Source organism: Lepidochelys kempii, chromosome 7 (genome assembly GCF_965140265.1).
Source record: "Lepidochelys kempii isolate rLepKem1 chromosome 7, rLepKem1.hap2, whole genome shotgun sequence".
Lineage (NCBI taxonomy): Eukaryota > Metazoa > Chordata > Testudines > Cheloniidae > Lepidochelys > Lepidochelys kempii.
The window spans coordinates 140,386-160,647 of NC_133262.1; the positions used below are offsets into that span (position 1 = coordinate 140,386).

The 20,262-nt window shown below is 47.3% G+C and overlaps 1 protein-coding gene across 8 annotated transcripts in view; it reads left to right on the forward strand.

The window, feature by feature from the left end:
- The first annotated feature begins 5,106 nt into the window (after positions 1-5,106).
- Positions 5,107-20,262, forward strand: part of PLXNB1 (plexin B1) — a 191,024-nt gene continuing 175,868 nt past the window's right edge. For 4 of the 8 annotated variants that reach the window (XM_073350752.1, XM_073350762.1, XM_073350758.1 and 1 more), the window contains exon 1: positions 5,107-5,196. The gene's annotated coding sequence lies outside the window, so the exon portion shown is untranslated. Of the gene's footprint in view, positions 5,197-5,630; positions 5,819-20,262 lie in introns of all 8 variants that reach the window. The other 4 variants (XM_073350754.1, XM_073350756.1, XM_073350753.1 and 1 more) reach the window with 2 other exon arrangements.

Genomic DNA, 20,262 nt, shown 5'->3' on the forward strand with positions numbered 1-20,262 from the left:
TACTAGACGCAGAATCATTGCCACTTGCAAAGGCTGTAGGGAAATGGTGGCCATCTTAACTGAGAGCAACCTGTGGGCTCATACCCACTGAAAATAATAGGAGAGTAGGGCCAGGACAAATAAGGGCAATCTTCTCAAGGATGCTGACCGATATCAGATCTTGAGAAACTATTTGAAAAACAACCTGAAAATAATGAGAGTTACAATACTGTTGACAAGCTGATGACAAATAAGGAAATATTCATATCTGCAGGGGGCAAAATTGTCACAAGAACTAGTGAAAGACACTTCAATTCACTGCCAGACAAAATAAAAACATCCAAGTCCCTCACAATGTCCAGAACTAAATGCAGCCCTCCCCATCTCTTTGACATAACTTTCCTGCAATATTATTCTCAAGCACATCAACATCTTCACACTGGATACTTTTTAAAAAATCCCAACAATAATTGGAAGCTTGCTCCTGCCAGAAGAGTTGAAGACGTGTGGGTTTTTTGGGATTTTTGGTTAACTGTTTGTGGCAGGCATGCATATGGTGATGCATAACCTTATAAATATTTAGATAGATACAACATTGTGAGAATTGATGTCTGGATCTCTGGCACATTGGCTGTTTTGACTGAATGTCCCTACACTACACTGCACTGCCCAGCATGCTTCCACCACAACAGAACCAACTATAGACTTCCCACCCTCTGTCTGGTACTCAAGTGGACGATAATTATCTGGGGTAGTCAAGTTCCATAGGGCAATTGTTGCTTGCTTTTCATGGTGAAGTAGGCTCTTAGACGTATCTGGAGCTAAGTGTCAGATTGAACTTGCCACACAAGTACAGAGATGTCTCCTTCCTCCTCCTGAAGTTCTGTGGACACTGATGTTTATTTCATGTCTTGAACAACTCAGTTCACTGGTCTGTGGTTATAATGCACCACACAGTGATACCGGGTGGTGCTAGGCAGCATGTGCATGCCTTTTGCAGCAAAAACTCCCCGGACTACTGGTCTTGGCCTCTGGTTTTCTACAGGTTCTGCCAGAATATCTTTCACCACCTTTCCTCAAGATACCTTGTGGCTGCTTTTCAAAAGCTCCAGCAAAAACATTTATTATATAATGCACATGCTATAGTTAAGGTTATTTTGGGCGTTTCCTTAATTCCCTCCCATTCTAATTTGTTCACAATTTTCTGACAGTATCTCTTGTTGGTCTGGAATTCCTCAGGGTTGGTATCAACTGAAAAGTGACTTCTTTTTACTTGAAAGCTTCAGCAAAATTACTTTGTCCATTTCTGAGTTGTGTGGGTAAAAAATCTGTTGCGCACACACAGTGCAGGATAGTCTGTGTACAATTAATAAATTTTAAGGTCAGAAGGGAACATTATGATCATCTAGTCTGACCTCCTGCAAAACATGGACCATAGAAGCCCACACAATAATTTCTGCACTAAATCCATGCAACTGAATTCAATCAACTGAACCCAGTGATTCCTTTGTGGAGTGTAGCCCTGCCTCCCTGTTCTCCCTCCTCTCTATCGGGCATAGCTTCCCTGTCCATGGGTATATTTTTATGTAGGGTGTGCAGGTACCTGTATTTAACTGGCCAATGCAAGATCATGCATACAGGAACAAAGAATGTAGGCTGTACTTAAAGGAGAGGGAAATGTATCCTGGAAAGCAGTGCTTTTAAAGGACTTGGGATCATGATAATCAACTGAACATTAGCTCCCAGTGCAATGCTGTGGTTGAAAAGTTTAATGCAATTTTTGGAGACTGGAACATATATATATATATGACACACACATAAATATAAAAATCAGGAATAGAGAAGTGATATTACCTCTGTATACAGCATTGGTCAACCTACTACTGGAATAGTGTGTCTAGTGTGTCCAGTTCTAGTGACAGCACTAAAAAAAAGTTGAAAAATTGGAAAGAGTTCAGAGTGGAGTCAGAAGAATAATTTGAGGATTATATAGTGAGAGACAATTTAAGGAACTTGTTCTGGTTAGTTTGTTGAAGATAAAGTTAGGAGATGAGTTGATCACAGTTATAAGAATCCAGATGGGGTGATTTCTGACAGCTCTTTAATTTATCTGACAAAGGCAAAAACAGCTTCCAGCGATTGGCTCTTAAACTGGACAAATCTAAACTGGAAATAAGGTGCAAATTTTTAACAGTGAGTTTAATCAACCATTGGAAAAATTTATGAAAATATAAGGTTGATTCTTTATCACTTGAAATGTGTAAATCAGGACTAGATTCTATGTCAGTAATTTAACTACAAGCTATTGTGCTTGATGCAGAAATTACGAGCGAGTTCTCTAGCTTGTATTATGCAGAAGATCAGACTAGATCAGTGTTTCTCAACCTTTATGATACCAGGGGTCAGTTTTCTGCCTTCGTAAACTGTGTCAGGGAGATCTCAGGGACTGGTGCTGGTCTATGGACCAGTTGTTGACAAACACTGGACTAGATGATTCTCCAGTGGTGGTCCCTTCTGGTTTTGAAATCTATTATATGTAGCTTTGTCCCTACCCCTTGGGGTTCAGCTGTGCTTCCATGGGTGTTGTTGCCCGACACCTTGCTCCAAACTGGGGGGTAAATTACCTGTTTTATAGCCTTTAGCTCCCTTCTCCTCTATCATGAGTGCACCTCCTCCCTCTCTACAGGGGTTGTAGCCCCCCAGGGAGGTATTTTCCTTCCCTTTCACAATTCTGACCTCCACAGTCTGTATCCTTCCACACTTTTGAGGGACCTAATTTTTACACACATCCTCTCAAATGTATCGCTATTACCTGCTCCATGGGCTCCTCCCATATCCTTCTGCCCCCGTATCTCCCTTCCCCATATCACTCTGCCTCCCATAACCTCCCTCTCCCCACATATCTCTCGGGCCCCCCCATAGTCTCCTTCCCTTCCTCGTATTCCTCTACCCCCCATTGCTTCCTTCCCTCCCGCATATCCCTCTGCCCCCTATAACCTCCTTTCCTCCCTCATATCCCTCTGCCCCCCATGACCTCCTCCCCTCCCCCATATCCCTGCTCGCCCCCCATAGCCTCTTTCCCTCCCCCATATCTCTCTGCCCCTCATACCCTCCCTCCCCCTGTATCCCTCTGCCCCCTATAACCTCCTTTCCTCCCCCATATCCCTCTGCCCCCCATGGCCTCCTTCCTGCCCTCAGATCCCACTGCCCCCTGTAACCTCCCTCCCTGCTCCGTATCCCTCTGCCCCCATGGCCTCCCACCCCCACATATCTCTGCTGCCCCAATGACCTTCTTCTCTCCCCCATATCCTCCTTCCCCCCCATAACGCTCTGCCCCCTATAGCCTCCTTCCCTCCCTCCGTATCCCTCAGCTCCCAGGGTCTCCCTGCCCTCTATCCCTGCTGCCACCCATGGCCTCCCTCTGTCCCCCATGACCTTCTTCCCTCCCCCATATTCCTCTGCCCCCCATCATGTCCTTCCCTCCCCTGTATCCCTCTGCCCCCCAGGGCCTCCCTCCCCCATATCCCTGCTGGCCCCCCATGGCCTTCTTCTTACCCTCAGATCCCTCTGCCCCCTGTAGCCTCCCTCTCTGCTCTGTATCCCTCTGCCCCCCATGGCCCCCCATATCTCTGCTGCCCCCCAGATCCTCCTTTCCCCTATAACCCTCTGCCCCCTATGGCCTCCTTCCCTCCCCCCATATCCCTCTGCTCCCAGGGTCTCCCTCCTGTCTATCCCTGCTGCCACCCATGGCCTCCCTCTGTCCCCCATGACCTCCTTCCCTCCCCTATATTTCTCTGCCCCCCCATCATCTCCTTCCCTGCCCTGTATCCCTCTGTGCCCCACGGCCTCCCTCCTGTATCCCTCTGTCCTCCCATGACTTCCCTCCATCCTGCCTAGCCTTGCCAGGTTTTTTATGGAGTTGCCAGAAAAATAATTTAATCTGCTGGGTGTTTTTACATTGGTCTAAATATTTACATTATTATCACAATACATTGGGCTCTCTGATGTTAAAGTTTCTGTGTCTAGCTAAAGATGCTGCAGTGTTTCCACCTCTGCCCTTTAAGTAAGACAATGTTAGGGCAATCTTAGCGCCGCGTGTGATTTCTCTAGATACTGTCAGTGGCTGCTGAAGGGGGCTGTGGAATCGCCGTGTGGTCTGGGTTGCCGTAGGGTGACCAGATGTCCCGAGTTTGGGGGCATTTTCTTTTTTAGGCGCCTACTACCCCCCGGCCCCGTCCGTGAACACTTGCTATCTGACAGGTCTCAGAGCAACAGCCGTGTTAGTCTGTATTCGCAAAAAGAAAAGGAGGACTTGTGGCACCTTCGAGACTAACCAATTTATTTGAGCATGAGCTTTCGTGGGCTACAGCTCACTTCATCAGATGCATGCCGTGGAGAACACAGTGGGGAGATTTATATACACAGAGAACATGAAACAATGGGTGTGACCAGACACCCTGTATGAGTTTTTTCATGAAGTTGATAGATTTCCACTCCATACGGCTAAATTCAGTGCCTTGCATAATGACAGGTTTCAGAGCAGCAGCAGCCCTGTTAGTCTGTATTCGCAAAAAGAAAAGGAGGACTTGGGGCACCTTAGAGACTAACCAGTTTATCTGAGCAAAAGCGATGAAGTGAGCTGTAGCCCAGGAAAGCTCATGCTCAGATAAATTGGTTAGTCTCTAAGGAGCCCCAAGCCCTCCTTTTCTACTTGCTATCTGGGCACCCTGGGTTGCCCTGCGTTTGCCTTGCGGCGCCGGTGCGCTACTTTTTCGGCCTCCTCCCTCCGCATCCCTGCTGCTCCCGGCTCTCGAGCTCTGCTGGCCTCCCCCGTAGCGTCACTCCTCCCATTGGACACGCAGGAGCCAATCAGATCTTGTCTCTGTTCTGCAAGACCTGAACGAGGTACTCAACGCTGGAGCCACGTGGGAATCTGGGGGTGGGGCCAGGCTCGGAGGTGTGGCCTGTCCGAGTGATCAGGGCCTACTGGTAGAGTGCGACGCTGGGAGGCGGGTCTCAGAGGAAGGGGCGGGGTCGACCTGGGGCTCGTACCGTGGTTGGCTGGAATGGGTGGGGATGCGGCGTTGGGCTCCTGGGGGCGGGGCTTGCAATCCACTGCCTGCGGAGCGGAGCGGAGCGGGTCGGGTCGGGTCGGGGGCTCCAGCCGCCGCGGGGAGCCGGGCCGCGCCGCGCTGCTCGTCACACCGGGGTGGCCAGGTAAGGAGCGGCTGCGCGCGCGGGGCCCGGCGTGACCGGGGTCCCTGCCCCGCGCGCCCCGGGCCGCTGCCCCGCGTTCCTCCCGCGGGGGAGCCGGCGTGGTGGCCAGGCGGCCGGCGGCTTTCGGGCCGCTGAGCGCGCGGCACGGGCCGCTGCGCCCTGCCGACGAAGGTTCGTTACCTGCTGGCGCGCGCGGTGCCCAGCCCCGTGAGGCGGACGGGCCCTGGCACCTGCCTCGCGCGGCTCGCGGGCCCCGGAGCGGTGCCAGGGGCCCCCGAGGGGAGCCGGCCGGAGCTGCCCGGCCTGGGGAAGGGCTGAGGTGGGCGCTTGTTCCGGCTCAGCCGCCCCGCGCCTGTGGTGCCTAAGGCCCGAGGTCCCACAGGGTCCTTCCCTGCCCCGCATCTCCCGGCAGGACCCACTTTATGTTTGTCAAGGGCTCACACCCGCCGGTCTTCTGGGGCTTGAACGTGGGAGGTGCCCGGACACATGGCCCCGTTACCTAGCAAGGAGCTAGAGACCTAGGTACCGACGTTCTGCCACGGGCCGGATCACAGCACGTCTTATGTGGATGCCGCGACATTACAGCCGAAGCGCTGTTCTCTTCTGCATCCCCGCCCCCCAGGTATGCCTCGGGTAGATTTGGGGGTTGAAGGGAGCTCTCCCAGCTCCTGGATGACTCTGCTTTGGGTTGTAGATGGTGAGGGAAGCTTCTGGGTCTGGAGTTGAATGTCGAAGAACTTGTATGGCACAAGGAGTTGGATGCCAGATGCAGTGCTTAATTTGTAATGAAAGAGGTGCCCTGGGCTGGAGCAATTTTTTTACTTTCATAACTGACGTGGCAAGCCCAGAGGTGACAGGGCTATGAACTGCCAAGCCTAGAGATGCAGGGCTCAGCCCCGGCAAGCCTGGACACTAATTAAGCACTGGTGGGATGGTGAGGATCTGGCAAGGAGGTATACAGTGAAATGAACTAAAATGATATTTTAAATTGAAGCAGAAATATCATCTTAATTCTAGCAGAAAAGAGAAGGGTTTGAATCTAGTTACCAGGATTTGACTCAACTCCAGGTTTATGCTGCAATTGGTCCCAGAGAGAGGTGTGGTGGAGAGTATGCCTTATACCCTTATTATGTGGATAGGGTCTCATAAACTGTCTCATAATCTCGGAGGTTTCTGAGTAGCAGCTGTGTTAGTCTGTATTCGCAAAAAGAAAACGAGGACTTGTGGCACCTTAGAGACTAACACATTTATTTGAGCATAAGCTTTTGTGAGCTACAGCTCACTTCATCGGATGCATTCAGTGGAAAATACAGTGAGGAGATTTATATACACACAGAACATGAAAAAATGGGTGTTTATCATGCACACTGTAAGGAGAGTGATCACTTAAGATGAGCTATTACCAGCAGGAGAGTTGTGGGGGGGGGGGGGAGGGAGAAAACCCTTTGTAGTGATAATCAAGGTGGGCCATTTCCAGCAGTTAACAAGAACGTCTGAGGAAGGGGGGGGGGGGAGAGAGTAAACAAGGGGAAATAGTTTCACTTTGTGTAATGACTCAATCGCTCCCAGTCTCTATTCAAGCCTAAGTTAATTGTATTCAATTTGCAAATTAATTCCAATTCAGCAGTCTCTCGTTGGAGTCTGTTTTTGAAGTTTTTTTGTTGAAGAATAGCCACTTTTAAGTCAGAAATCGAGTGACCAGAGAGATTGAAGTGTTCTCTGACTGGTTTATGAATGTTAAAATTCTTGACATCTGATTTGTGTCCATTTAGTCTTTTACCTAGAGACTGTCCAGTTTGACCAATGTACATGGCAGAAGGGCATTGCTGGCACTTGCTGGCATATATCACATTGGTAGATGTGCAGGTGAACGAGCCTCTGATAGTGTGGCTGATGTGACTAGGCCCTATGATGGTGTCCCCTGGATAAATATGTGGACACAATTGGCAACGGGCTTTGTTGCAAGGATAGGTTCCTGGGTTAGTGGTTCTGTTGTGTGGTTGCCGGTGAGTATTTCCTTCAGGTCAGGGGGCTGTCTGTAGGCAAGGACTGGCCTGTCTCCCAAGATTTGTGAGAGCGATGGGTCGTCCTTCAGGATAGGTTGTAGATCCTTGATGATGCATTGGAGAGGTTTTAGTTGGGGGCTGAAGGTGACGGCTAGTGGCGTTCTGTTATTTTCTTTGTTGGGCCTGTCCTGTAGTAGGTGACTTCTGGGTACTCTTCTGGCTTTGTCAATCTGTTTCTTCACTTCAGCAGGTGGGTATTATAGTTGTAAGAATGCTTGATAGAGATCTTGTAGGCGTTTGTCTCTGGCTGAGGGGTTGGAGCAAATGCGGTTGTATCATAGAGCTTGGCTGTAGACAATGGACCGTGTGGTGTGATCTGGGTGAAAGCTGGAGACATGTAGGTAGGAATAGAAGTCAGTAGGTTTCCGGTATAGGGTGGTGTTTATGTGACCATCACTTATTAGCACCGTAGTATCCAGGAAGTGGATCTCTTGTGTGGACTGGTCCAGGCTGAGGTTGCTGGTGGGATGGAAATTGTTGAAATCATGGTGGAATTCCTCAAGGGCTTCTTTTCCATGGGTCCAGATGATGAAGATGTCATCAATATAGCACAAGTAGAGTAGGGGCATTAGGGAACGAGAGCTGAGGAAGCATTGTTCTAAGTCAGCCATAAAAATGTTGGCATACCGTGGGGCCATACGGGTACTCATAGCAGTGCCGCTGATTTGAAGGCATACATTGTCCCCAAATGTGAAATAGTTATGGGTGAGGACAAAGTCACAAAGTTCAGCCACCAGGTTTGCCGTGACATTATCAGGGATAGTGTTCTTCTTGGCTTGTAGTCCATCTTTGTTTGGAATGTTGGTGTAGAGGGTTTCTACATCCATAGTGGCCAGGATGGTGTTTTCAGGAAGATCACCGATGGATTGTGGGAGCTGGAGTTCACCACACAGGGTTAAAGGGAGCCCATTTTAGTCTCGTCCCAGAGTTCATGGCTACCTGCCTTTGATGTACTGCAGAATATCAGTTAATGGAGAGAGGCTGATCTGGGTTGGAAACTAGTGTCTTTATTCACTGGCAGTCAGAAGTAACTGATTCCTTAGCTAAATAACAAAGTTCTAGAACTCTCAGATGTGTAAGAAGCGGAAGCTGGTTTTATTGTAAGTTATACTACTTAATACTGGACACCTGAGCATATACCTACCTAGTAACCATTGTTCTTCTCTGCATGACACCCTTCTGGGGCCCCTTCCCCCATGTTTCAGAACAGGAGACAGGAAAAGATTTGTGGTTTGAAAGCTGGAACAGAGAGAAGGCTGTTAATGGAATCTCTGAACTCCATCTATGTTGTACTGAGCTGGCCTTTCACTTTCGTTTACAGCCAAGTGTTTGTCATAGATTCATAGATATTTAGATCAGAAGGGACCATTATGATCATCTAGTCTGACCTCCTGCACAACGCAGGCCACAGAATTTCACCCACCTCTCCTACCAAAAAAACCTCACACCTATATCTGTACTATTGAAGTCCTCAAATCGTAGTTTAAAGACTTCAAGGAGCAGAGAATCCTCCAGCAAGTGACTAATTTTTCCCCGTGGGTGCTCCAACCCAATGAAGCTGATTTTTATTAAGGAACTGAGATCCATAAAAATCCAAAGAAAGTGGAAATTTGACAGCTTTTTAGTGCTCTCTTCTTAGATTGTTGTGAGGTTTGCCACTTTTTTTTGTTGTTTTTACTTGGGAGTCACTCAGCCAGAACCTGCGGAAGTGTTAGGAGCCTAGAAACTAGCTTTTTTTTTTTTTTTTTGGTGGGAATAGGGAATGGTATTTTTTGTCTAAATGACTTGTGGTGGTGGTAATTTTGGAGAGGCAGATGTGGCACAGTAGCACTAGGAATTGGAACTTCAGGAAGACTCTGTGCCATTTAAAGGGTGCAGAGCTGATTGGTGGTGGGGAGGAGGAGCTCCTGAATAAAGAGAAAAGAATCAAAGCCTGCTAGCTGCATTCCAGTTCCCTTCCCACGACTTTAACTCTGTCTGTGAACAGGGAACCAAAGTGTAACTGGGCCCCTGGCTCATTTTTGTTTGTAGTGTAGATGGACCCCTTGTGTTGTTACTTGGAGTTTGTGTTGTAACTGGAAGCTGGTAAAGGTGTCTGCTTGTTACTTTCCCAGGAGATGAGTGTTGAGCTACCCGGCTGGCTAATGGAGGGAAAGCAAAAGAAGGAAAGAATCTGGCTTTGTTTCTGTTGTTGGGCTGGAGGTGAATGAGTAGTGAAGTGGGGGATGGGCACAGATTTATCCTCTAGGTCTCATGGTAACAGCTGCTGCTTAAATACTTCATCTGACCCAGCCCCCTAGGGTGGAGAGTAAAAAGGGGGGCTTATGCTTATTGCCTGGATCAGTTCTGTACAGGTCACTATAGTGATGGAAACACTATTTTCAGTTCAGACTATTTCCCTTCCTGATAGCCAGTGAATCCTGGGTGATGTGTAGTTGTGATGATGTTTTTGTGTTAAGTGCCTTCTAGCTGCAATCAAGAGGAGTACTTACAGAGTCCTAGAAGCTGAAACACACTCATAGTAATATTTCTGCTGGTTTTAGTTGTATCTGTTGTGTGTGTTGCAGGGCTCCTCAGGGAAGGTTGTGCCTCCTGTTCTAAAGCAGTGGTTTTCTATCTTTTTTAGTTTGCGGACCCCGAAACATTTCAAATGGAGGTGTTGGACCCCTTTGGAAATCTTAGATGTCATTTGTGGACCCCCAGGGGTCTGTTGGCCAAAGGTTGAAAAAAAACTGCTTTAAAGGATTTCTGTCTGCCTTGACTCTAACATTGGGGAGCAAAGAGTCTCAAATTTAAAAAAAATGACATCTGAGATGGGACTTCCTAAACATGGTTCAGATCTGCTTCCCTTCTGTTAACCCTTTAGCACCTGGAAACCAGTCCGTTCTCTTGTAGATGGAAACTGCCTCTTCTGGTTTTAGTTTTCTTCCCCAGGAGACCTGAAGGATGCACTAATATTGGGGTTCACTCCGTGTTCTCCTGGCCTGTGCTTTTTGCACTACACTCCTCTTTGTTACTGGTTCTCAACCTTGCAAGCCGTCCAGGAGCCAGGTGAATTGGGTAGGAACATTTGTGGGCAGAGTGGGATCTAACTGATGGTCTGGGCATATAAGTGGGATGATGGGGAGTAGGTTGGTAGTGGAAAATTTGGGTCAGGATGGGGTGAGTTAGAGTTCATTATTAACTTATATTATGACCGTGCTTGGAGACTTCAATCAGGCTGAGGGGTTTTGTGCTGGGTGCTGTACAAAGCTGTAAGAAGACTGTCCCAGCCCCATAGATCTTATGTTTTGAAAACCACTCAGCAGTGGCAAGTAGGAAACTTTCCCAGGGAAGGGGGAGTCATAGTTTTCTCTTTGGAAGTGCATTGTCAAACTTGTCTCTCTGCTGTGACTGTAATCTTCCTCCCCTTAGGCTCTTCATTCTCCTCCTCTCAATCCCTTATTTTTCTAGAAAAAATATTGGGGATGAATCATTGGCAGTATGTCTTGTGTGAAGCTGAAGGTTTTGGTTTTGTGGAACACTGGACGAAATCCCCATGTACTAATGGGGTGGCCTATATCTTGCGGGTAGTGAGGGCTATTCTTCTCTGCTGGAGACAAGCTGGGGCAGCCAGAAAGGTATTAAACTAACAACACAAAGGGGAGGGTGATAAGGAGGCCTAATATGGTATAAACTTGGACTCAGTGTGTTGTGAACAAAACTGTACCAATGTGACAAAGAAATGTGAAGAGAAGAAATGTTTCAGTTGTTTATATACCAGTGCTAGGAGTCTGGACACCTAGCAAGAGGAATTGGACGTTCTTATTGATGAGAAGAAACTTGATATAATTGGCATTGCAGAAACCTGGTGGGAGAATTTACATGGCTGGAATGTAAAATCACAGGAAGGACAGAATGAGTGAGAGGTGTGTGGTGGCCATGGCATTATACACAAAAGATGTCATTACCTGTTTTAAAATTACTGATGATTGAGAATCACAAGTTTCAGAGTAGCAGCCGTGTTAGTTTGTATCCTCAAAAAGAAAAGGAGTACTTGTGGGACTGTAGAGACTAACAAATTTATTTGAGCATAAGCTTTCATGAGCTACAGAATCACAAAGTTTTTCTGAATGCATATGGATCAATTTGCTGACTGACAAAGCTGGGGGGGAGGGGTGTCTGTTACACACCATATTCTTTCTTTATTAATTAAAAAAAAAAAGGAAGATAACTTATAAGGTGCCCGGGTGGGGTGTGGGAGGAGGGAAGGACAGGGCACATTGCTTATTGTAGCCACACTACAAATCAAAACTGTTTGAATGACAGCCTTCTGTTGCTTGGACCATCCTCTGGAGTGGGGTGGCTGGGTGCCCGGAGTCTCCCCCCTGCGTTCTTGGGTGTCTGGGTGAGAAGGATATGGAACTTGGGGAGAAGGGTAGGCGGTTATACAATGGATGCAGCGGGTGTCTGTGCTCTTGTTGGCTTTCCTGCAGCTCCACCAGATGCCTCATCATGTCCGTTTGCTCCCTCATTAGCCTCAGCATCTCCTCCTGCCTCTGCTCATCGTGGTCACATAATGCTTTCCTGACCTCTGCCACTGAATGCCTCCATGCATTAAGCTGTGCCCTATCAGTGCGGGAGGACTGCATGAGCTCGGAAAACATGTCATTGTGAGTGAGGGTTTGTTTTTTTTTCCCCCACCTTCTAATCTGCGATAACCTCAGGGATGGAGATGATAGGGGGAGCATAGAAACATTTGCACCTGTGGGGGGATAAAAAGGGAGAGTAAAATGTAAGATGTTACATTTCTGAGAACAAAAAAGGAGACTCTTTCACATAGGGCTTTGGCGCGGAGCCCGGAGCTGGAGTGCGGAGCAGCTCCAGAGCATTGGAGCTTCAGGTTTTTGCCTGGAGCTGGAGCTGGAGCCGGAGCACAGCTACAAAGCCCTGCTTTCACAGTGAATCAAGCAATTCACAGCAGACAGTACATGTGCTTTAGGTACAAGGTCGCATTTTGCCTTTTATATTGAGCGCCTGCCAGTATGGTGACACATCACACATGGCTGGGCAACAGAATTAGGTTTCCAGGAAGCCATGGTAAGTCAAAGGATACGGAGGGTTGGCTTCTTATGCCTTCATAACACGTGGGAATATTTTCAAACTGCAGCGCCCTCTTTTGTAGGTATGGCATGCATTGTTTGTTCCTAGATGTCTAACCTAGAATTTGGCAGTATTAAAATCTATTTTGTTTGAATGGGCCTAGTTTACCAATTGAGACAGATCACTCTGCATTTTCAGAACTGCTACACCTGCTCTGGGGAGAGCACATTGAAACAGGAATCAAACATACTATTAATAGGTGGCTCAGTTTAAGGCTCCTACAGCCATGATACCCAACTTTGACACTGACAGACTTCTTTGTATTTAAATTCTCATCCTAAAGTAGCTTTGCATGAATAGATTTGATTGTATTGCTTTTTAGGCCATTTTCTGTTTTTTTTCTGGCGAGGGACTGTGTGTAGGAATAGATTTTGTTTATTTGAGAATGGGGGAAATATAGAGGTGCTCACTGTTCTCCCAATGCACATTTGATCTTCACTAAAAGTAGATAAATGTTATCTTGGGTTTAAAACACTGCCTGCACATGGTGTGTGTTATAGTTTTTATGACTTGCCATTGTTGCCACTATTTCCTGGTGCATTTTTCTAAAATTTTCAGTGATAAAATTAACCCTAGCAGCCAGCCGCTTGTGCTCTGATACGCTGCTGCCTTGCTGAAAAGGAACAAGTTGTCCTAAGAAAATTGCCTTCTGCTGAATCCAAATTTCATGATTGACTGATTAAACCTCATCTTACAAATGCAATCAAATTATTAATTTAAGGCAGGTTAAATTGTCTGCATTGTCCATTCTGTTTTTGACTGACTTTTGTGGTAGAAGGAATCATTTTAAAAGGAGGCTATCTGACAAACATTGCATGTGGTACTTTGTGGAGGGGAGACTGGGTGGGGAGTTTTTGTTGCTACAGTACTGTGAACTTGCTACCAGAGTGAGACTAAGTGCTGATATCCTTTCTTCAGTTCTTCTACCCTGAATGCATTTTCTCATTCAAGACACAGCAAATGCTTTGGAGACTCTTGAATAGGTGTTCTTGTGTTACATCCATGCAATTTGAGATATTCCTTGAATCTCTAATTGTAAGCTAGCTGTTGTCAGTACTTTACCTCACAGGGGACTGGGCCTAGTGTAGAATTGGTGCTGGGAGCAGAATCTAAAGTGTAGCAATAATAGAGTGGAATCATTTTCCAGACTGAGAGAACATTTGATGCTATCGCTACAGCTAATGTGAACATTTTGTTTGTTCTGTAAAGGTGGCTTCTCTGCTGTGCACACTTGTTTTCTGAGTTTTTGAACAGAACCGGTCACAGATATCCTGTGTCCTGTCTCACATGTTAAAGATGCAAATCAGTGGGCCTTAAATTAATGATGCATTGTTTTACATTGCCAGGTGATGGTGCGGTTCTCTGACACTAACACTGGTCCAGGAAGAATCTAGGAACTCAAAATGAGCTGCTGTTAGGCTGTCTTGCATTCTAAGGCTGACGGGAGTAGGAGGGAATTAAGATCACTGTCCTCAAGGCATTAGAAGTTCAGATTAAGCATGGGATTGTGTGCATAGGCTCTGACTTCCTCTCTACCCCTGGGGTTGCTCGACCCCCAGCCTACTCCCACTCCACCTCTTCCTCCAAGCCCCCACCCCTGCCCTGCCGCTTCCTGTCCCTGCTCTGCCCCAGGCCTCGCTTGCACTCCACGCCTTCCCCCAAGGCCCCACCCCTGCCCCACCTTTTTTTCTGGGGTGGGAGAGAGGGAGGGAGCTTGGCTGCCAGCGGGTGCTAAGCCCTGGCGCATCCACAGAGTCAGCACCTATGATTCCACCTTGAGGGGTGGAAGTGAATTGAAGAATCCCTGAGTGGGGATGGGGTAGAAAGAATTGGGCTTTAGATAGAGTAGGTATTGTGGTGAATGTTCAGTGGCCTGATTACGCTTTGCAACAGCCAGTATCAGACTATGATCACTTGTGAGTATCAGGCTGAATTGGAGTGGGGACTTGTTCAGAATTGGAATTTGATCAGAAAGCATGTAACAAGGTGATGTTCATATATGACCATTCTCTTAGTTCTTTTCACATGTTAGAGGAAATGTAAAGTTAATATGATTAACTTAAAAATAACAGTAAGATTAAAATTACTGGCATAACTCTCAAGTGAGGTGGGTTCAGACTGTCAGCAGTTAACCCTTTAATCAGTTTTCCACATAACTGGCTATAAAGGGAGCTTGGCTCCTGGATCCCATCCACTTTTCTGGTTTTGCTGCTTTCCTGTTTCATGACTTCAAAAGGCAAATTCTGTTCCTAGCTGGCTTGCGATCCAGGTATTACCTTGTCATTCACATTGGGTAGCTCAATGTGGCCTTCTCTGTGATGCCTGAAATTAAATGCACATAAATCCAGAAGGGCTATGTGGCTCAGAGGATTGCTAAAATTGCCTTTTCCTTCACTTATTAGTCCAAATAGTCTGGCTTGTACAAAATGAGTTCAGGTTAAGTGTTGGACCCTTTCCTAATCAACCCATCATCTGCTTGACGAAACATCACCACAGCTGGGACTTGCTGGCATCTTGGCAGTGTCATGAGATGGGATGAGGACTAAGTGGGCATGGAAATCAAACTACCTTATTGTTCTAGAGATGGTCCTTATGGGTAAAGTCTGTGTGGGGTTGGGGAGGGGCGGCTAAGTGAGCACTTCTGCTCCTGTGCTGGACTTGTTCTGTGAATAATCTGCATGTGAGGTACTAGTCATGTGAACAGTGTTAGTCAGTCAGGTGATGACTAGTCCCAGCAAGGAATTTTTGTACATCAGATGCGTCTTTTTCTAAAACAACACCAAGAATAAAACCTCTTGTGTCAAATAAACGGCATCATCCATCTCACTGATTTTTGGCTGCTTCAGGACATTAATTGCTGTCAAGTATAAAAATAAAATTCTACTTAAAAATAACTTTTCCACTTGTATTTATTTCAATAAAAATGTGTTTTAGTATTAATTTAAAAGCAGTGAGAAAAGGTAAATTCATTTAGTGTTTAACATAGTGTTAAATATCAAAAATGTGTTTTTAATTTCTAAGGGGGATCACACTCAGAGGCTTGGTGTTCGAAAGGGGTCACCAATACAAAAAGTTTGAGAACCACTGCTGTATCCCCCAGTAGATGCTCCATTTGCCTCTCCTACTCTTGTGCCCAGAAGTTGAGATGTAAGGCTCAAACTGCACCTCTTGGAGCAATCCATGAGGGTTGGCTCAGACCCCGGTGGTGAAATCTTGTTAAGGTCAGAATTGAGAGAATTGTTTTCTGTGAGTGCCCTGGCTACCAGATGCACCTCTGGTTCCAGTGGGGAGAAGGAATCCAAGGAAGTCAGGATAACTGGATCATCTGATACCAATGGGCTTATTCTGCGTGTAAGTGTTGTCGGTTCTGACATCTTCAGTGCTGAGTCCAGGCCGGAGGGACGCAGAGCCCTCAGCCCCAGGCCCTGAACCCTGACCAAGTAGGCACGTTTCCGAGCACACATCACACCCATGTAGGACATAGGACTCAAGTTTAGAGACTGACTACCAAAGTCCTCACATTTGAGGGATGGTAGCAAGGGACCAATGGCCTCCATTCATACTCTGCATCCTCTTATATTCAGGATGATAATGCTTGCTTTCAGGTCAGGACTGGTTTGTAGATCTCTGTTTACCGGATGCGTACTTCCACACTGCTATCTACCCGGCTCACAAGAAACATCTAAGATTTGTGGTGGGGCCAAACCACCAGCAGTACAAGGTGCTATCTTTTGCACCAAGGATCCAAGTGTATTGCTATCGTAACGGCATGCCTACAGAGAAGGGGGTTGACGAGGATACCCTTACTTAGACCAGTGGTCTCCAAACTTTTTGGCTCGTGCACCCCTAGGGTGAAGACCAGAAGACCTGCCGCAGACGCACCGCCAACGGAAGAAGACTGGAAGACCTGCCGCAGATGCGCCACCAGAGGGGAACCCCAGAGCTGCCACCAAAGGAAAAAAACAGCGGAGTGCCATCTGGTGGCGTTCCTGCTGCCGCGCACCCCCGGGATCATCTCGCACATCCCAGTTTGGAGACTACTGGTTAATCGGGGGATGACCTTATCAGAAAACCCTTGCAAACATGGACTAAGCACTAGCCCTCTTTTTTTCAGCTAGACCTCTAGATCATCCAGGAGAAGTTGTCCCTGAATCTAGGGCAAATGTTAGAATTCACAGGAGCCAGAATAGGCTGTAAAGCAGTCTGGGTGTACCTACCTCAGGACAGATTCCTTACAGTCCAATCCTGGTAGATGGGATGATCGCTCATCCAACCATGATGGTACAGACTTGGCTGATGCTAATGAGCCATATGTCCGTGTGTACATATGTGACGCTGCTTGTCAGACTTCACCTGAGAGCCCTACAACTCTGCCTTACCCAGTCTGTTCACCCAGAAAACATCAGCGGAGCAGATCAGTGACAATAGCATCCGATATACTTGGAGCATTGACCTGGTGGTTATGCCCCAACAAAGTCCTGAAAGGAGTACTGTTTGCAACCCTGTTGCTATCCAGAACACTGATCACAAATGCTACAAGGACAGGATTGGGAATATAGACCACATCCGGATACAAATGACATGATTCCTAGAGGACATGAGATTACATGTAAACATGCTTTACCTTCAGGCTATCGGGCTGGCACATGTTGTGTTCTTGCAGTCCTGAGGCACTTAGTAGTACAGCTGTTGACAGACATCATAAACAAGAGGATGTGCGCTGACCTCCCATTTCTTCCCACCCCCCCGCAACAAAGTGGTCAAGTTGTGGAACTGGTGCTGCCCGCACAATGTCACTCTGGTAGCTCTGCACCTGTTGGGAACTAGCAATGACTAGATGGATTTCTTAAGGAGGCAAGTGGTTGCCAAATTACAAGTCGTCACTGCAGAAATTCATCCCACAGTACATTTTCCATCGCTGGGGGACTCTGGTGATAGACCTGTTTGGCACTAAAGACAATATGAAGTGCCTCAACTTCTGTTCCAGAGAGGGCATAAGCTGAGATCCCTACCGAATGCCTTCCTCTTGCAGAGGAGTCAAGGGCTTCTCTATGCTTGCCCACTGATCCCCAATGTGAGATGAGATCATAGAGCCATACGGTTAGAAGGGACTGCCAGCGTCATCTAGTCTAACCCCCTGCTAAGATGCAGGATTTGCCAGATCTGTCCTCATAAGTCTGTACAAACTGATACAGCTCTGGCTTATGGATTGACTACATATATCAGCATAACCCCCAATTAAGCTCCCACTCCTCCCAGACCTGTTATCACAGAACCAGGGACAGGTACTTCACTCAGGCTTGGTATTACCGCAACTGCCTGCGTGGATGCTGGTTGGATGAGTACCATGGAAAAGGACTGCTTGTCACTTGTCTAGGATATCCTGGCACAAAGCGGGAAACACCATTCTTAAGAAGAACCTACTCTGCAAAGTGGAAGAGGTTTTCCATATGGGCAGCCCAACAGCACATGGTGTCTGAACAGGCCTTATGCCTAAGATCCTGGACTGTCTATTGCAGTTGAAGCATTCTGGACTGCCTTTCAGCTCAGTCAAGGTCTCTTTCATGGTGATCTCAGCATACCATCCTCCAGTAGTCACTCTCTCTATCTTTTCTCATTTAGTGGTATCAAAATGTCACGGTCCGAACAAGGGCAGTCGGGACCAAGGGTCAGAATATGATCAAACCGGAGGCTGGGAGTAACGGAGGAGTTCATAGGTTCCAGGCCAGGATTGATACCAAGAGTCAGAGTCCAGTTTCAGGGTCTGGGTCAGGAGGTGAAGTCCAAGTCATGCCAAGGTCAAAGCCAGGAATTCAAGCGTGTGGAGCAGGAATGGTCGTGGCAGCTACAAGAAATCCACCATGTTACTAGACACTTTCTGGAATGTGCCTTGCATTTATATAGGGCAGGGAGCCAATCAGGAGCCATGAGACTTCGGCCTGTCAAACCCCTGAAGGCGGGACTTCCAATGGTCTGTGTCCACAGCGGGTTGTGAGGAATGGAGTGCAAGCCAGTTACAGCTGCTGCTGGGTGGCAGTTCTGCAGGCCTGGGTTCTAGACCCACAGGGCCTTACAAAAAATTGTTCATGAGCCTGATACGTGCTTATCCACCAGTCACACAACCAGTTCTGGCTTCAGACCTCAGAATCCTCCTTTTGCAACTTAGTGAAGCCACCATTCAAGCCCCCTATGGAGTGCTCCATCTTATCCTTAAAATGTTTTCCTGATGTGTGTCACTTCAGCTAGGAGACTGAGCAGGCTACAAGCTCTCTTTGTGGGGCTTCCCTATGCCTCTTGTCAGTGCTGTCTTGCCTTGGTGCAAACATGACTGGTTCATGCCAAAGCCCGCTTAGGGGCACGCGTCCTCTGTCAGCAGGCACGTCTGCAGTACATTGTGACAACACATCCAATTGTATCTGGAATCTTTGAGAGTCCATCAAAATTGCAACTTGCAATGTTAGAACTTTTCACGGGCATGGGCATCAGGTTGCGCTCTCATGTGAAATGGACCCTCTTGGTATATCAATTGCAGGACTAACAGAAGCAAGGCTGTTAGATCACGGATGTCACGAGGTGGAAGATTCTTTACTTCTGTATTCTGGCGGCCCCAATCATTTATATGGGGTAGCACTACTACTGTGAGGTGAGGCCGTCCTCCCTGACAACCTGGACGCCCATGTCTCCTCATTTACTTACTGCACGTCTTAAACATCGGCACGGTTACTTCACTGTAGTAGTAGTCTATGCACCGACAGAGGAATCTGTTGACTTAAAGATAACTTTTATGATCAATTGGAACATCTGGTATGCACAGTTCCTCCACGTGATAATCTCATGATCCTGGGTGACCTAAATGCAGTTACTGGCTACCTGAGAACTGGGTTTGAACAGGTCATTGGTCATTTTATGGTTCAGGCACTCCCAATGATAACTCTTGCCGCTTGCTTACATTCTGTGCCTTCCAGAATCTTTCTATTCTTGGGTCATGGTTCAAGCAGCAACGTATACACCAGATCTCCTGGGTCTCTCATGATGGCGTCACTCAGAAGGAGCTGGACCACATCATTACATGCAATAGGCCTGTCTTTGACTCCTGTAGAGTATATCATAGTGCAGAATGTGTGGTGAACACAGATCACCATCTCTAATCCAGTCCAGCAGAGTGGTAAGGACACCTATGTGCTTTAAGGCCTTCCATAACATGTCACGGTCTACAGAATAAAATGCAGCCTTAAGATCAGCATACGCTACCTGCAAGGGCTTCCTGAACTTGCAATGTATTTCCAACAACAAGCAAAGGGCCAAAATGGTTTCTAATATGGACCTGTTCTTCGTAAAGCCTGACTGTTGGGGACGACGCTTCTCATATAGCAAAGGCCCCAGGTGTGTGCTGGCAAAACATGCACAAACACCTTCCCTGGAATGGAGAGCAAGGTGATCGGCTTGTAGCTCTTACATTCACGGCGTGGTCCCTTGCCCTTATAGAGTGAGATCACAATACCGTCCTTCCTGTCAGTTGGCAGGGTTCCAGTTCTCCACACCAGACGAAAGATGGCCAGAAGTGATTCTGCTACAGGATCAATAGCACATTTTAGCAGCTCTGAGGGGATGCCATCAGCAACAGCTGTGCATCCATTTTTCTGTTTAGAGATGGCACACTTCACTTCATCCAATGTTGGTGCATCAGTACAAATGTCTGGATCTGGAAGCGCAGTGACTGCCAGATCATCCAGCTCTGAACAAGCAGCAGCTGGAGGATGGTTCAGGACACACTGATGATGTTCCACCCAGCATGAGAGAATGTAGTCATCAGGTCCCCAGCTTGTAGTGGTGCATGGGATTCTTCTGTCCTAAGTGC